Source organism: Carlito syrichta, unplaced genomic scaffold (genome assembly GCF_000164805.1).
Source record: "Carlito syrichta isolate Samal-C Ts95f unplaced genomic scaffold, Tarsius_syrichta-2.0.1 Scaffold276306, whole genome shotgun sequence".
NCBI lineage: Eukaryota > Metazoa > Chordata > Mammalia > Primates > Tarsiidae > Carlito > Carlito syrichta.
Genome location: NW_007220402.1, coordinates 1 through 15,496, shown reverse-complemented (window position 1 = coordinate 15,496; position 15,496 = coordinate 1). Strand labels below are relative to the sequence as shown.

General features: G+C 41.3%; 1 pseudogene; it reads left to right on the top strand.

The window, feature by feature from the left end:
* Nucleotides 1-7,472: 7,472 nt before the first annotated feature.
* LOC103254351 lies at nt 7,473-10,845 on the top strand (annotated as a pseudogene).
* The last annotated feature ends 4,651 nt before the right edge of the window (nt 10,846-15,496 follow it).

The window sequence follows — 15,496 nt, the reverse complement described above, 5'->3', positions numbered from 1 at the left end:
GTAATAATTACCTTTACATGTAATAGCTAATGCTTAATTTTCTTAACGACCATTGTTGACCGGATTTTGGGAAGAGTAGGAAGCACCAGGAATCTAGACAACAACTGTACTGGCACAATCCATCCTATGTAACTATTTTGGAGCTCTATTGAAGGACTGCAATTTCTAGGAGACTTGTATGGTAAGTTGCAGCTAATTTCAGTTCATTCCAGATCTTAGTACAGTAGCAGCTACTCATCCTATACTCCCCAGCAATGTGGCAGGCAGCCATGCATGTGTTCTAGGATCAGCTTTCATACAATTTGAAAAGCAAGAAACCTGTCCTCCAATATCAGTAATCTGTGATCTAATCACTGATTGCTGCTCTGATCACAAAGGTGCAGACAAAGAAGGTAAACAGTCATTGTTGCTACACCTTCCCCCATTTTTGAAATCCCTGCCCCTCCTGCTGAAGTGACTTTCAGGGAATATAAAGGACCACTGATCTTTTCCCCATTAGCCTTTGATTTTCTCTTCTCCCCCTTTTGGGAGCTAGACAAAAAAGCTAGGTTATTCAAAACAACTAAATATATGAGGAAAATTAGAAGTGACCACACATGCCCAGGGGAAGATACAGGCTCAGAAAAGACCTCAGAAGACCTTATATTTATACTTTAGACCGATCCTTGTTTCAGAGACAGCCTACAACAATTTTAAAAATGCAAAAAACAATAACAGAAATCAGAAAAACCTTTAGGAAAAGGGAGAATCTGTTTTCTAGGCTTATCATGTTATTATTTTCAAATGTCCAGTTTTCAAAAGCAACAACAAAATCACAAGACATATAAGAAAACAGGAAAGTCTATTCAAAGAAAAAAATAAATCAAAACTATCTCTGAAAGAGACATATTGGCAAATCTACTGGACAAATATATATTTTTTTAAACTGGTCTAAAGCATGCTCAAAGAAATAAAGGAGAATATGGTGAAAGTAAACAGTATATGAGTGATATGGAAATATCAATGCCAGGCTCAGTGGCTCAGCCTGTAATCCCACACCTTTGGGAGGCTGAAGTGAGTGGGTTGCCTGAGCCCGTGGGTTCGAGACCCGCCTGAGTAACTTGGTGAGACCTCATCTCTACAATAAATCAAAAATAAGCTGGGCATGGTATCTCACGCCTGTAGTTCTGACTACTTGGAAGGCTGAGGTGGAAGGATCACCAGAGCCCATCAGGTCGAGGCTGTGGTGGCTGGGAGTGCCCACTGTACTCCAGTCTAGGTGACAGAGTGAGACTCCAACTCAAAAAAAAAAGTGATATAAAACCTAAAAAAAACCAAAAAACTTTCTGGAGATACAAAGTACACTACATGCAAAGAAAGAATCATTAGATGTGTTCAAAGGCAGAGTTAGAGCAGGAAAAATAAAATCAGCAAATGTGAATATAGGACAATGAAAATTATCAAGACTGAGGAACAGAAGGAAATAAGAGCATTGCAGGAACTAGAAGGAGAAAAAAGAGAAAAAAAAGAGACTGTTTGAAAAGGTAATGGATAAAAACTACCCAGTTTGCAAGTAACACATGACTATAAATATCCAAGGAGATCAATGAACTCTAAGATGAACTCAAAGAGAACAATACAGAGGTACATTATATTCATACTTTGAAAAGTCAAAGAAAGAGAGAGAATTGAAGGCAATGAGAGAGAAGCAACTCCTATCATGCAAGAAATTCTCACTAAGATTGTTAGCAGATTTCTCAGCAGAAATTATAGGGTCTAGAAGGCAATAAACCAATATATCCAAAGTGCTAAGAGAAAAATAAGTTGTCAGCCAGCCTCAGTGGCTCAGCCTGTAATCCCATGCCTTTGGAAGGCTGAGATGAGTGGATTGCCTGAGCCCGCGGGTTCGAGACCCGCCTGGGCAACTTGGCGAGACCGCATCTCTACAATAAGTCAAAAAAATTAGCTAGGTGTAGTAGCGCGCACCTGTAGTTCAAGCTACTTGGAAGGCTGAGGCAGAAGGATCACCGGAGCCCAGCAAGTCAAGGCTGCAGTGGCCGGGAGCAGCCACTGCACTCCAGTCTGGGTGACAGAGTGAGACTCCAACTCAAAAAAAAAAAAAAGAAAAGAAAAAGGAAAAGAAGTTGTCAATCATAAACTCTATATTTGGCAAAATCATACTTGAAAAGTGAGGGGGAAATTATAACATTCCCAGAAAAACAAAAGCTAAGGGAGTTTGTTAACACTAGACCTGACTTGCAAAAAGTACTAAAAAATGTCTTGTGGGGTGAGATAAAAAAACACTGACATGCTCAAAACTGTATGAAGAAATAAAGACCTAAATAAAGATAATTACATGTACAATAGTATATGTTAGTATTCTTGGAACAATGACTTGTAATTGCACTTTTTTGTTTCCTACATAAGAAAATAGTAGATTTAAAAATTAAGTATTAGTATAAAAGCTAGTGTTATTGTAACTTTGGTTAGTAATTCACATTTTCTTTTCTCCATATTTTAAGAGACTAACACATGTAAAATAATTACAAGTGTACTTTGGGGCTACTGCAGGTTTGGTTTCAGACCAGTGCAATAAAGCTAATATTGCAATAAAGAGATTCACACAGAACATTTGCTTTACTAGTACATGTACAAGTTATGTTTACACCACTATACTATGTGTCAACAGCATCATGTGTAACAAAAATGTGATTATCTTCACTAAAAATATTTTGTTGCAAAAATATCAATAATTATCTGAGACTTCAACGAGTTGTTAACTTTCTGACAGGAGGGTTTTGCCTCAATGTTGATGGCTGCTGAATTTTGAGTGTGGTGGTTGCTGAAAACTGGAGTGGCAGGGCCAATTTCTTAAAATAAGACAGCAATACGTTTTGCCACATTGGCACTTCCATTCAAAATAAATTTCTCTGTAGCCTGTGATGCTGTGTGAGAGAATTTTACCCAAAGTAAAACTTCTCTCTAAACTGGAGTCAATTCTCTCAGAACCTATGGCTGCTTTAGTATACAAGTTTATAAAATATACTATATCCTTTGTTGTCATTTCAACAATGTTCACAGCATCTTCATCAGGAGTAGTAGATTTAATTTCAAGAAACTACTTTCTTTGCTTATTCATAAAAAGCACATTCTCATCTGGTCAAGTTTTATCATGAGATTATGACAATTCAGTGGCACATTCAGCTCTTTCTAATTCGAGCTCTTTTGCTATTTCCAAAACATCCACACTTACTTCCTCCACTGAAGTCTTGAACCCCCTCATCCATGAGAACTGAAATCAACTTCCTCCAAAGTACTGTCAGTTGAGACTTCTACCTCCCCCCCATGAATCATAAATGGCATAGAGAATGTTGAGTTGAGTCCTTTCTAGAAGCTTTTCATTTTACTTTGCTCAATTTACTGTAATGTAATTACTATAATCACTATGTGAATGTTAAAGTGACACAAAGACATGATTCAAAGTGACCATGAGCTGTTATAGATGCTAGGAGTAGTGTTGCCACAAACCTTCAATGTGTTGAAAAATAAAAAAAAATAAAAAGAAGTAGAATCCATGAAGTATAATAAAATGAAGCACAGTTATACTAGGTCTGTCTTATTAGTTTATGCTTTGGGGCACACAGTGTATAAAGGTATCATTTTATGACATCACCAAGCAAAAAAGGTTGGGGCAAACCTGTAAGTGAGCAGAGTTTTGTAAGTTCATTAGAGGTAAGCTGGTATAAATTCAAGTTAGAGTAGTTGAATTGTAGGATATCAAATGCCATCCCCATGATAACCACAAAGATTGCTGTAGAATATATAAAAAGAAAATGAGAATTTTAAATGTTTTAGTGCAAAAAAAATCAACTGAACACAAAAGAAGCCAATAATTCAGAAAATGACAAAAAATAATTATGCATAGAGAAACAAGTAGCAAACAGTGAAAAATAACTCCTTTGTTATAGTAAATTTAAATATAAATGGATTAAGTTATTCAATCAAAAGACTGGTCAAATGGATAAAAACCAGAATCCAATTAAATGGAGAATAAAGACTGACAGACTGGATTGAAATCATAATCCAACTATGGCTTTTATGGTGATGGGTGCACAACATTATGACTGTACTTAACACCACTGATTGTACACTTAAAATGAGTAAATTTCATGTTAGGTAAAAAAATAAATTAGAAAAAAGGAAAACTAATCTAATAAAAAATCTTTGTTATTTATTGTGATTTAATAGAAAAGTTGTAAATGAAATAATGCTGACAGAATCTGTTTCTTAGTTTGCCTCAGTCAACATAACAAAATACCATAGACAGGTGACTTAAACAGCCACCATTTATTTATCAGGGTTCTGAAGGCCTTGTACAGGAGACTCATTTGATTTTTAATTTTTTAAAGAGATGGTGTATCACTATGTTGTACAGGCTGGACTCCCATTCTGGGGCTCAAGTTATTCTCTCACCTCAGCTTCATGAATAACCATGACTACAGATGTGCACCACCATGGTTGGCATTGAGATTCACTTTAGATCCACAGACACAAATAGATTAAACATGAAAGAATAATAATAATAAAAAAGATATACCATGTGAACAGTAAGCAGAAGAGGGAATGGATAGCTATATCGATACATATTTTTTGAAGACTTTAGATCAGAAAAAGACAGACAAGAGAAAAATGAGGAAATAAAGGATGCTGTAAATTCAACACAGCAAAAGGATATAAGAATTATAAACATGCAGGCACCCAAAAACAGTCCATCAAAAAAATATATCAAACACTAAAAATGGAAGGGATAGACCGTTTTGCAATAGTTAGAGACTTTAACACCCCACTGCCATTAATGAATAGAACAACCAGACAGAAAATAAGTAAGGAAATAGAGGACTTAAACCACACCAACTAACTAGGTCTATTAGACAAAATCATAGTGACAGAAAGCAGAACAGCGGTTGCCAAGGGCTGGGTGGAAAGGAAAATGAGAATTCCCATTTCATGGGTATAGAATTTACATTTTACAAGATAAAACAGTTGTGGAGACAGATGGTGGTGATGGGTGCACAACATTATGTATATACTTAATACCACTGATTGTCCACTTAAAATAATATGAGTAAATTTTATGCTAGGTAAAAAAATAAGTAAGAAAAAAGAGAAAAATATGCTAATAAAAATACCCTTGTTATTTATTTTAATTTAATAGAAGAACTGTAAATGAAACAATAGCAACAGAGTCTGTTTTTTAGTCAACTTGAGCCAACATAACAAAATACCATAGGTGACTTAAACAACAAGCATTTATTTCTCACAGTTCTGAAGGCTTGAAATTGAAGATCAAGGTGCCAGCATGGTCAGGTTCTGGTAAGGGCTCTCCTTCTGGATTGTAAATGACCAACTTTTCACTGTATCTTTACATGGTAGGGAGAAATAAAGGAAAGGTTAGGGCTTCAACCTATGAATGTAGGGGAAACAATTCAGTCCATAGTAGTCTTCATTTATTGCATTAAACACTGAAATTTTTGTATCACATAGAGGAGACAGTAAAAGGTGATGCTATGCCAGTAATAGCAATATTTAAGCACATCACAGAGGCAAAAGCATATTTAAATTGTATTTTTCCCTTATATTCATAAATTGAGATGATGAAATGTTTAATAGAGCAAGGCAGGTTTTATCGTGTCAAAAGCATGAACTTTGGAATCAGACTACTTGGTTTTGAATTGTCCCTCATTATTAATGACCCATGTGATACTGGGAAAACCAGATATACTATTAAAGCCTTTTTAATGCAAAGTGTGATTAAAAAAACTACCTCATAGAGTTGTGAATATTAAATAATACTACAGAAAACTTGGTTTGGCATAATAATCCTTCAACCAATATTAATTATGCTTATATAGGAGATGGGAAGACTTTGCATTAAACAATAGCAAGCAATATTATGGCTACTATCCCACATCCAAAAAGAAGAAAGAGAGAACAGATGATAAGAGCAATTGAGAGACTACAAGTTGTCAAGCATTTTGTCAGGTAGTTCATGTGCATCATCTCATTTGATTCTGGACTCTTCTTCCCAGTAACTTAGGTTTGCATCCACAAGGTGAAGGGCACCTAGTTGCTGCCAGCAAGTGCTACTCCACTGCCATTTGCTTCCCTCTGCTAACCATAACAGAATCTTGTGTTTAATTTTACAGGTTCAAGGCAGGTACTATAGTAAAATGAATGGAACCTGGAACAAAAAAACAATTCCAGGCTGTTCCCAAAAAACTAAGTAAAAAGATTAAAATTATTTTAATTCAATATTTTACAAAGCCAAAATAATTGTAAAATTAAAAAAACCCACGATTAACAAAGATATCTAAATGCACCATAAAATAGTACTATCTCAAATGTACAAAAGCCATGTCATCCATTTTTTCATTAAAGGGAGAGTTCTAATATCACTGCACACACCCATGCTGTATTGATCAATCTTTTCCATAAATCACATTTTTTTATGTTGGAAGAAACCAACATAAAAAATGAGGAGGTCTGAGTGGAATGGATATAAAAGTTGACTTCTAAAGGAAATAATTGAGACCAGAAAAAAAATGATCTTTAAAATATTAACGTCTTCAGAGTCAAGAAGCAAATGTCTTAGTGGTTATAAATCAAAAACAATCAAACAATGTATGTTTTGTGTTTACTTTCTTGACAATTAAAGATACTATTGGCCAAATAAAGAAGAGGAAGTCCTGAAGATTGGCATCTGGACTCCCATTTGACCCTGACACTTAAAGCATCATCCATCAGTTTTAACAAACTAGGTTATATTATCTCCCTCAAAAGGTAGACCTATTGTATTTGATTCTACAGGAAACGGTAACTTAATAATTAGAATAATGCAAATGCTCTTTCAATTTGTAGAGCCAACATGTAAACATACTTGAAAGACAGTAACTATAAAAGAGAATCTAGCCAGTACTAAAATTGAAAACATAAAAATAATGGAAGTCTTTAATAGCAGACCGATGTGGCAAATTTTCTCACTTTATATAGCAAGGAATCAAGGTAGTAAAATTCATATAACAAAACACAGTATAAGCATATTCTTTATCATTATGAAGATAACCACCAGAAGAAAAAATATATGACGGGAAAAACTTAGGAGTAGATGGATAAAGAAATGTGAACTAAGTTTCTCATCTTTCAGAAGGTACAATCTAAAGTTGAAAAACAAAAGATAAGAGTAGTAGCATATGCTTAGAGGTAGTACAATCTAAAGTTGGAAAACAAAAGAAAGAGTAGTAGCATACCCTTGGAGCCCGCTGGCGCCTCTAGCTCCCACCAGATCCTGCAAGGTCCAGGGACCTACACTAGAAACTTGGAGATCCTGCTTCCTGCTTCTCCGGCCTCGGCTGTGGGAAACTTGGGGTAGAGCAGAGGCTTTTCTGTATTCAACTGCCCAGGCAGAGGAGAATGGGGTCTCCACAGCCTGAAGAATGAAGACACGACAGAATAAAGACTCGCTGTCAATGAGGAGTGGATGGAAGAAAGAGGTCCCTGGGCCCCGGGAAGAACTGAGATTGAGGGGCCGGACCTCCCCTGGAGGGGTCAGCACCTCCAGCAGCGAGGGCAAAGTCGAGAAGTCCAGGCAGATGGGCCAAGAAGGGCCAAGTAGAGAAAGCCTCTGCCTCAAAGGTTAGTAAGCAGGGACAGAGTGAAGAGATCTCGGAAAGTGAAAGTGAGGAGACCAGTGCACCCAGGAAGCCCAAAGCTGAGCAGGAGCTCCCCCGGCCGCAGTCTCCCTCGGACCTGGACAGCTTGGACGGGCGGAGCCTCAACGATGATGGCAGCACCGACCCCAGGAATATTGATCAGGACAACCGGAGCAGGTCCCCTAGCATCTACAGCCCCGGCTGCATGGGGAATGACTCCGACTCCTCTTCCAGCCTGTCCCAGAGCCCAACCCGCCACTACCACCCACCTCCGCTGTTTCCTCCCTCCCTCCCTCCACCGCCAGACAGCACCCCTCGACAGCCAGAGCCTGGCTTTGAACCCCATCCTCCTGTGACACCCACTGGATATCATGCTCCCATGGAGCCATCCGTGCCTTGAATGTTCCAGGCTCTGCCTGGAGCCCCTCCCCCTCACCCGCAGATCTACCCTGGGGGTAGGGGGAGGAGCGGTGGAGGAGTTTTGTCCAGGAGCCCTAGTAGGTTCCAAGGCAGGAGGGGCTGCCTCATCAGTGGGGGTCCCTGGGAGGGGAAGTAAACAGCACCCTCCGCCCACTACCCCCATTTCAATACCAAGCTCTGGGGCTGGTAGCACTCCCCCAACAAAGCCACTGAACACTCCAGTGGGTGGCGGGAGCCTGCCCTCTGCTCCACCACCACCAGCCACTTTCCCCCATCTGACACCGAACCTGCCTTCCCCGCCTGTCCTGAGACACCTTAACAACGCGTCAGCTTCTCCTCCTGATCTGGGGGCCCAGTCGCTACCTGCGCATCTGCCCTCTCCCCATGCCATGGGGCAGGCTATGGGCGAACTTCCTCCCGGCCCAGAGAAGGGCCCGACTCTGGCCCCCTCGCCCCACCCTCTGCCCCCCCCGCTTCCTCCTCTTCTACCCCAGCGCCCCCATGAGGTATCCCTATTCATCCTCTAGCAGTAGCTCTGCGACTGCCTCCTCTTCCAGTGCTGCCGCCGCCGCCGCCCAGTACCCAGCTTCCCAGGCACTGCCCAGTTATCCTCACTCTTTCCCTCCCCCGGAAAACCTCTCCATCTCCAACCAGCCCCCAAGTACACCCAGCCTTCTCTCCCCGTCCCAAGCAGTGTGGAGCCAGGGTCCCCCTCCGCCTCCTCCGTATGACCGCCTCTTAGTCAACAACAATGCCCACCCTGATCCCTCCCCCCTCCTGCCGGGGGCCAGGCCAGTGCCCACCCGCCAGCCCCAACACAACAGCAGCAGCAGCAGCGGAATTACGGGACCTCTGGGGTCCCGCTCGGAGCGTTTCCCCACCCTTTGAAGAGAGGTGGCTTCCACCCTGCGCACCCCTATGTCATGTCGCCCTCCTTGGGGTCTCTGAGGCCCTACCCGCCCGGACCAACACACCTGCCCCCGCCGCACGGCCAGGTGCCCTACAGCCGGGCTAGCCCCGACGGCCCTCCGGCCTCTTCCTCTTCCAACTCGTCGTCCTCCTCCTCTCAAGGGTCCTACCCCTGCTCGCACTCCTCCTCCCCCCCCCAGGGCCCCAAAGGGGCGCCCTACCCCTTCCCGCCAGTGCCCACGGTCACCACCTCCTCGGCCACCTTCTCCATGGTCATCGTCACTGTAGCCTCCTCGCCTGCAGGCTACAAGACGGCCTTGCCGCCCAGGCCCCCGCCGTACGCGAAGCGAGCCCCGTCCCCAGGGACCTACAAGACGGCCACCCCGCCCGGGTACAAGTCGGGCTCTCCCCCCGCCTTTCGGACGGGGACCCCAGCTGGTCCGGCCCTGAGCGCCGCGCAGATCAAGCAGGAGCCGGCCGAGGAGTACGAGGCGCCTGAGAGCCCGGCGCCCCCAGCGCGCAGCCCTTCGCCCAAGGTAATGGACGTGCCCAGCCACACCAGCCAGTCGGTCAGGTTCAACAAGCACCTGGACCGCGGCTTCGACCTGTACTTCGTGCTGCTGGAGGGCACCAAGCTGGCCAAGAAGCGCGCCGAACTGCTGGAGAAGGTGCTGGAGAAGGTGCGGCGCAAGGCTGAGCAACACGCGCGGGAGGAGAAGGAGCGCAAGCCGGAGGGGAGAAGGAGCGTGAGCTGGAGTGCAGCGTGAAGCTGGCTTACGAGGGCGGCGCTCCCGTGGAGTGACCGTCCCTGGACCCCGTGCCCCACCACCCTCCGTTCGTGCCGGGCAGTGCGGTGGTTACGGTGCTCCCCTACCTGGGGCCTGACGCCCCGGCCTTGGTACTCGTACCCTCAGCGAGTACGCCTGGCCTCACGTCATGTCTCACGGCAATCGCAGTCACTCCTTCTATGTGCCCCTGGGTGCGGTGGACCCGGGTCCCTGGGCTACAACATCCATGCCCTGTATAGCAGCGAGCCGGCTGCCGAAAAGAGGGAGCGGGAAGCCGGGGAACGAGACCTGCGCGAACGCCTCAAGCCAGACTTCCAGGTGAAGCCCAGCGAGCTGGAGCCCCTGGGCGGGGTCCGCGGTGCGGGCCTGGATCCCTTCCCGCAACACAGGAGCCTGGCCCTGCAGCCTGGCCAGCCCGACCTGCGCCCTTTCCCCTTCCACTCGAGCCTGGGGCCCCTGGAGCGTGAGCGGCTGGCGCTGGCGGCCGGCCAGCCCTGCGATCCAACGTGTCCTACGCGGAGCAGCTGGCGGCCGAGCGGCAGCACGCTGAAAGGGTGGCACCCCTGGGCAACCACCTGCAGGCGTGACTGCAGATGCTCAACGTGACCCGCCCGCCGCTCCACAACCACCAGCACTCGCACATCCACTCGCACCTGCACCAGCAGGGCGCCATCCATGCAGCCTCTGCCTCGGCGCACCCTCTCATTGAACCCCTGGCCTCGGTGTCTCACCTTACCCGGAACCCCTACCCAGCTGGGACACTCCCTAACCCCCTTCTTCCTCACCCTCTGCAGGAGAACGAAGTTCTTCGTCACCAGCTCTTTGCTGCCCCCTACCGGGACCTGCCGGCATCTCTCTCCACCCCGTTGTCCGCGGCGCACCCGCTGCAGGCCTTGCACGCGCAGTCGGTGGAGCTGCAGCCCCTGGCGCCGGAGCAGCAGCGGTGGCTGCATGCCCACCACCTGCGGCACAGCGTGTCGCTGCTCGCCCAGGAGGACTACTACAGTCACCTGTAGAAGGAGAGAGACAAGCCACTGTAGAGCCTGCAATCGAGAGCGCACTGGTGGCTTCGGCGCCTGGACCTTGAGGCCCTGGCCTGCCCCAGCACCGGGGTTGGCGCCGCCAAGCCGCGGGGACTCCGCAGCTGGACGGAGGAAGCGGGGGAAGGACTGACAGACCGAAGGCCGGGGCCAAAGGGTGTGCGGAGGTGGGGGCAAGGGTGGAGACAGCACGCACGCACATGGTGTCTCGGACCAGGCCCCTCTTCCTCGCCTCCCCCTGCTTTCCTCCTCCCCCGTGCCCACCCTCGGTGGCCGCTCCCCTCCCCGTTGGTGTGATTATTTCATATTAGATGTGGCTATTTTGCGTAGCATCCTGTGCCATCCCCACCGTTCCCCGCCTCGTGCGCGCGCCCCCTCTGCGATGTATGCTCCGTCCCTCCCCACGTTAATAAATTATATGTATAAATATCTATATGACGCTCTTTAAAGAATATCCCCACTGAAGCCAACCAAAAAAAGAAAGAAATGCATTATAGTAAATATATACTTTTTCTTTTCTGAAGATTACACTATTGGACATGCTTCACTTCTACTCTGAAATTTTAAAGGGGTTGTCAATTCAGCAGCAGCAACTTTTCCACCAAGGTTGGTAATATTGAAGTCAATTTGAGCATTCAAATGATCTTGGTATCAGTATTTCTCAAATGTATGTTGTTGTTGTTGTTGTTGTTGTTGTTGTTGTCTGTGACTTGTGAATCTCATAGACCAATAAAGTTCTATCAATGTTTGTATTTCTAACCCTGAATTGTACCTCATATCTTTATAATAAAAATTTTAATTTTTTTTATTTTAGAATTGTGAAGTCCAAGTGTGGATTTACTACATGGGTAAATTCCACACAGGTGGAGTTTGGGCTTCTAACTGGTCTTCTCTCCTCCTGACAGTGGACCAGATACCCAAGGTGTTGCTATGTGCTTTCCTCCCTACTTTCTCTGTACCTCCCCTATCAGTGTCCAGCGTATGACAAACTCACCTTTGTGCTAGTGTGACCATATTCAGGGCCTGCTTATGAGTGAGAATATGGAGTACTCACTTCTTTGTTTCTGCAATAGTTCACCTCGCAAGATGGTCTCTAACTGTGTCCAAGTTGCTGTGAAGGCATGACTTTGTTCTTTATAGCTGTATAATATTTCATCATGTATATATGTGCCACATTTATTTTATCCAGTCCATTGTTGATGAGCATCTGTATTCGTTCCATGGTTTTTGCGAAAATGAATAGTGCTGTAATAAACATGCATGTGTAGCTGTGTTTTTTGTAGAGCAAATTATGTTCCCCTGGTTCTATCCCCAGGAGGGAGATTGCTGAATCCTAAGGAAGTTCAATTCTTAGTTCTTTGAGAAATTACCACACTGCTTTCCATAGAAGTTGAGCTACTTTTTATTTGATTTCGATTTAGTTTTCTCTCTCCCTCAATATTCAACTCTTAACAAATATATACTTGCAAAGCATTTAGAATATGCTGTCATAAACTAAGCATTCAATTAATAATAGACATAATTAGTATAATAAAGTGGATTTCAGCTAAGTAATAAGGGGATTGGAAATAATTTCAAAGATATATTAACTCTTCTATGAGATATAAACATCCCTGAAATTTATTCATTTTTATTCATTAAATTAGTCATTTAACAAATATTACTTGATTATTAGAGTTAGAAATGCCAATAAATATTAGAATTAAAAATATGAAATCTCTTATATTGTGCTTAAAGAAAAAACAACTCTACCATCTACCATTTATATGCTTCTATGTTCTTGCTTATTCTTTTATAAATAAAAATAATACCAGTCTGAAATCAAACACTCTAAATAACATCTGTTAGAACACATGGAAATCTCACAAGATTAAATCATTCATTTCCAAATCAATAAAATCAATGAATTAATGTGAATAAAAATTCTGTTCTTATATAGTTTGCACACACAAACATACAATTGATGCTGGAAAATTTTTTTAAAAATCTGAACATAAGAAAACACTATGTTCTTAATATATAATGAAATAGGTATTTTTACCATATTAATGCTCATAAACATTATATTTTTCAACATCTGTAGGTGTGTCCATTTAAGCACATCTTTAAATTAAAATTAAATTCATGGAAGGAAAGTGTACATACCTGAAATGTTACCAAATATGTGCATTAACTACCACTAAATACTTACAGTAGTCAAATTTTCATAGGCACGTAAAGCTGTTTGAATTATTTACGGCCACAGTCAATACTATGTGTTAAAAAAACAGTGAAACCAGCATGACATTTCACAAAAAATATCTATTTTTTTTGCTCAGAAATGTATATATTTGCAAGATGACTCTTCTGATCCAAGTCAAGATCAAATAACCTCAATATGTTTTAATCATATATTTGTAGTCAGTTTGAGGTTGGTTGGTTATATGCTGAGTGGTCTAGGAAGGTCTTGCCTGGCATGATCCAGTTCTCCTCTATGTGGTCTCTCATATACTATGGGATTAACCTGGGCTTGTTTTTATTACAGAGACAGATCACTAAAAGAGATAGAGATGAAGCACACAATGCTTCTTGACCTTGATCTTTTCAGTCTATAAAATAGCAGTATCTATTGTGATGCATTCCATTCAACTGGCAACCCAAATCATGAGTTCAACCCAGGCTTAAGGTGAGGGACAATAGAGTCTATCTTTTGTGGTGGAAGGAGCTGTGAAGTCAAAAAGAAAAGTGGATATACATAGAGAAGGGTAGAAATTGGGGTTATTTGTGTAATTCTACCAATTTACTTCTCAGAATGCCAAATATCCCTAGAATACACAGAGGATTATATATTTGATATAATGTGGTATATTGTAATAAGCTGAAAGTTTCTTTCTCCTTGAAAATGTGCTTGTTTGAGAAATACTCACATTCTTTAGTAATCCAGTGTAATACTGTAAAAAACAGACATGATGTAAAACTACTCAAAACTATATTTCCAACCAAATAGGCAATAGAAAATTCACATTAGTTGTAATTGCATTACAGCCTGTAAAGGCTGTATTTTTGTCATTAGAGTCAATAAACCAATTTATCAATTAATAAACAGTTGTCTATGTGGATATGGCTTCATGAGTTTTAAGCATGGTGAGAAATTTCTATATTACAATTTTAGTCAAACAATAGTTTCCTGCTATTAGCAGTGACAGATTAAAACTAGCTCTTAAAAAAATAATACACATGTCATTTCTTAGTAGTTAATATCTGTATGTTTAGTGAATTGTCTTACTGCATTTTTCAAATGTTATTCAAAAAAGAAAAATATATATAAATTAACATTTCAATTTTATTGAATTCTCAAGCAGGTACAACCTGTGTCCAGCAAAATATGACAGTGTTATTCATAGAGCTATTCTCAATAGACTGTTTGTCTTCTTCTTTCTGACATAGAATAGATATATTTTTAAAATATACATTACCCAAATAGAACCTGAAATGACCAAAAAATAGAGGAAGAATAGAAGAAAGAACGAATGCAGTGAACATACAATTGTACAATTAAGGCAGATATTAATCTACCTATTGATTATTAATTCAACAAGTGATTATTTATTAATCACTTTAAATGTGAGTGGTATAAATACCATCAAAATAAATTAAATGACAGTTTTTAAAAGAATGAATAAAAAACAAAACCCAATTATATTTTTCTATAAATTGCCTATTTTATATATTAAAAGCACAGATAGGTTAAAAGTAACCAGCAGGGTAAAATTATACCATGCTAATAATAATCTAAAGAAAATTAGAGTAGCTGTCTTACTTTCAAACAAAGTAAAATTCAGAACATTACCATGGATAAAGAGGAACATTAAATCATGATTCTCATATAATGGATCATTTTGGAGAATTCAAGATTTAGCAAATTTTAACGTGTATGTATTTAACAATAGAGCATCAAAATGCATACATAGAAAAGCCCTATAAAAACAAATCTACAAATTCTCTAATATACCTACAAACTTCAACACTCTCCTCAATAATTGATATTGATAAATTAAACATGTATCAAATCTATTAAACCATAGTATACTTTATTGTTATTACCAATCAACAAATCAACATTTATAGAAAATTCAAAAACTAAAATATACATCATTTCCAGTTCACACAGGATATACACAAAGATAGACTAAATTCTGGGTCATAAAATGTACATTTAATATTTTTTATAAAAAGAATTATGCAAAATAAGTTCACAAAATACAATCAAATTACTTGGAAATGAACAGCAGAAATATATAGCTGAATGATGCCTAAATATTTGAAGAATAAAAAACACACTTCTAAATAACACAAAGGGCAAAAAAGAATGCCCCCAAAAAGAAATTTTTAAAACATTTTAAATTGAATGAGAATTAAAATAGAATTTAGCAAAATGTGTGAAATGTATTATAAACAGAGTTTAAAGAAATGTTTCTAAAATTGATATCTAAAATCAGGAATTTAGCCACTCATCTTAGAAAACTAAATAAAGTTTCTAATTTAGGCTTAAAGCAAGCAAAATAAAAAATATAACTTACAGCAATATCAATAACAATGAACAAAAAATCAATATATGCAAAAACTCTGTGGTTTTTTTTTGGGGGGGGGTTGGAATCTCACTCTGTTGCCC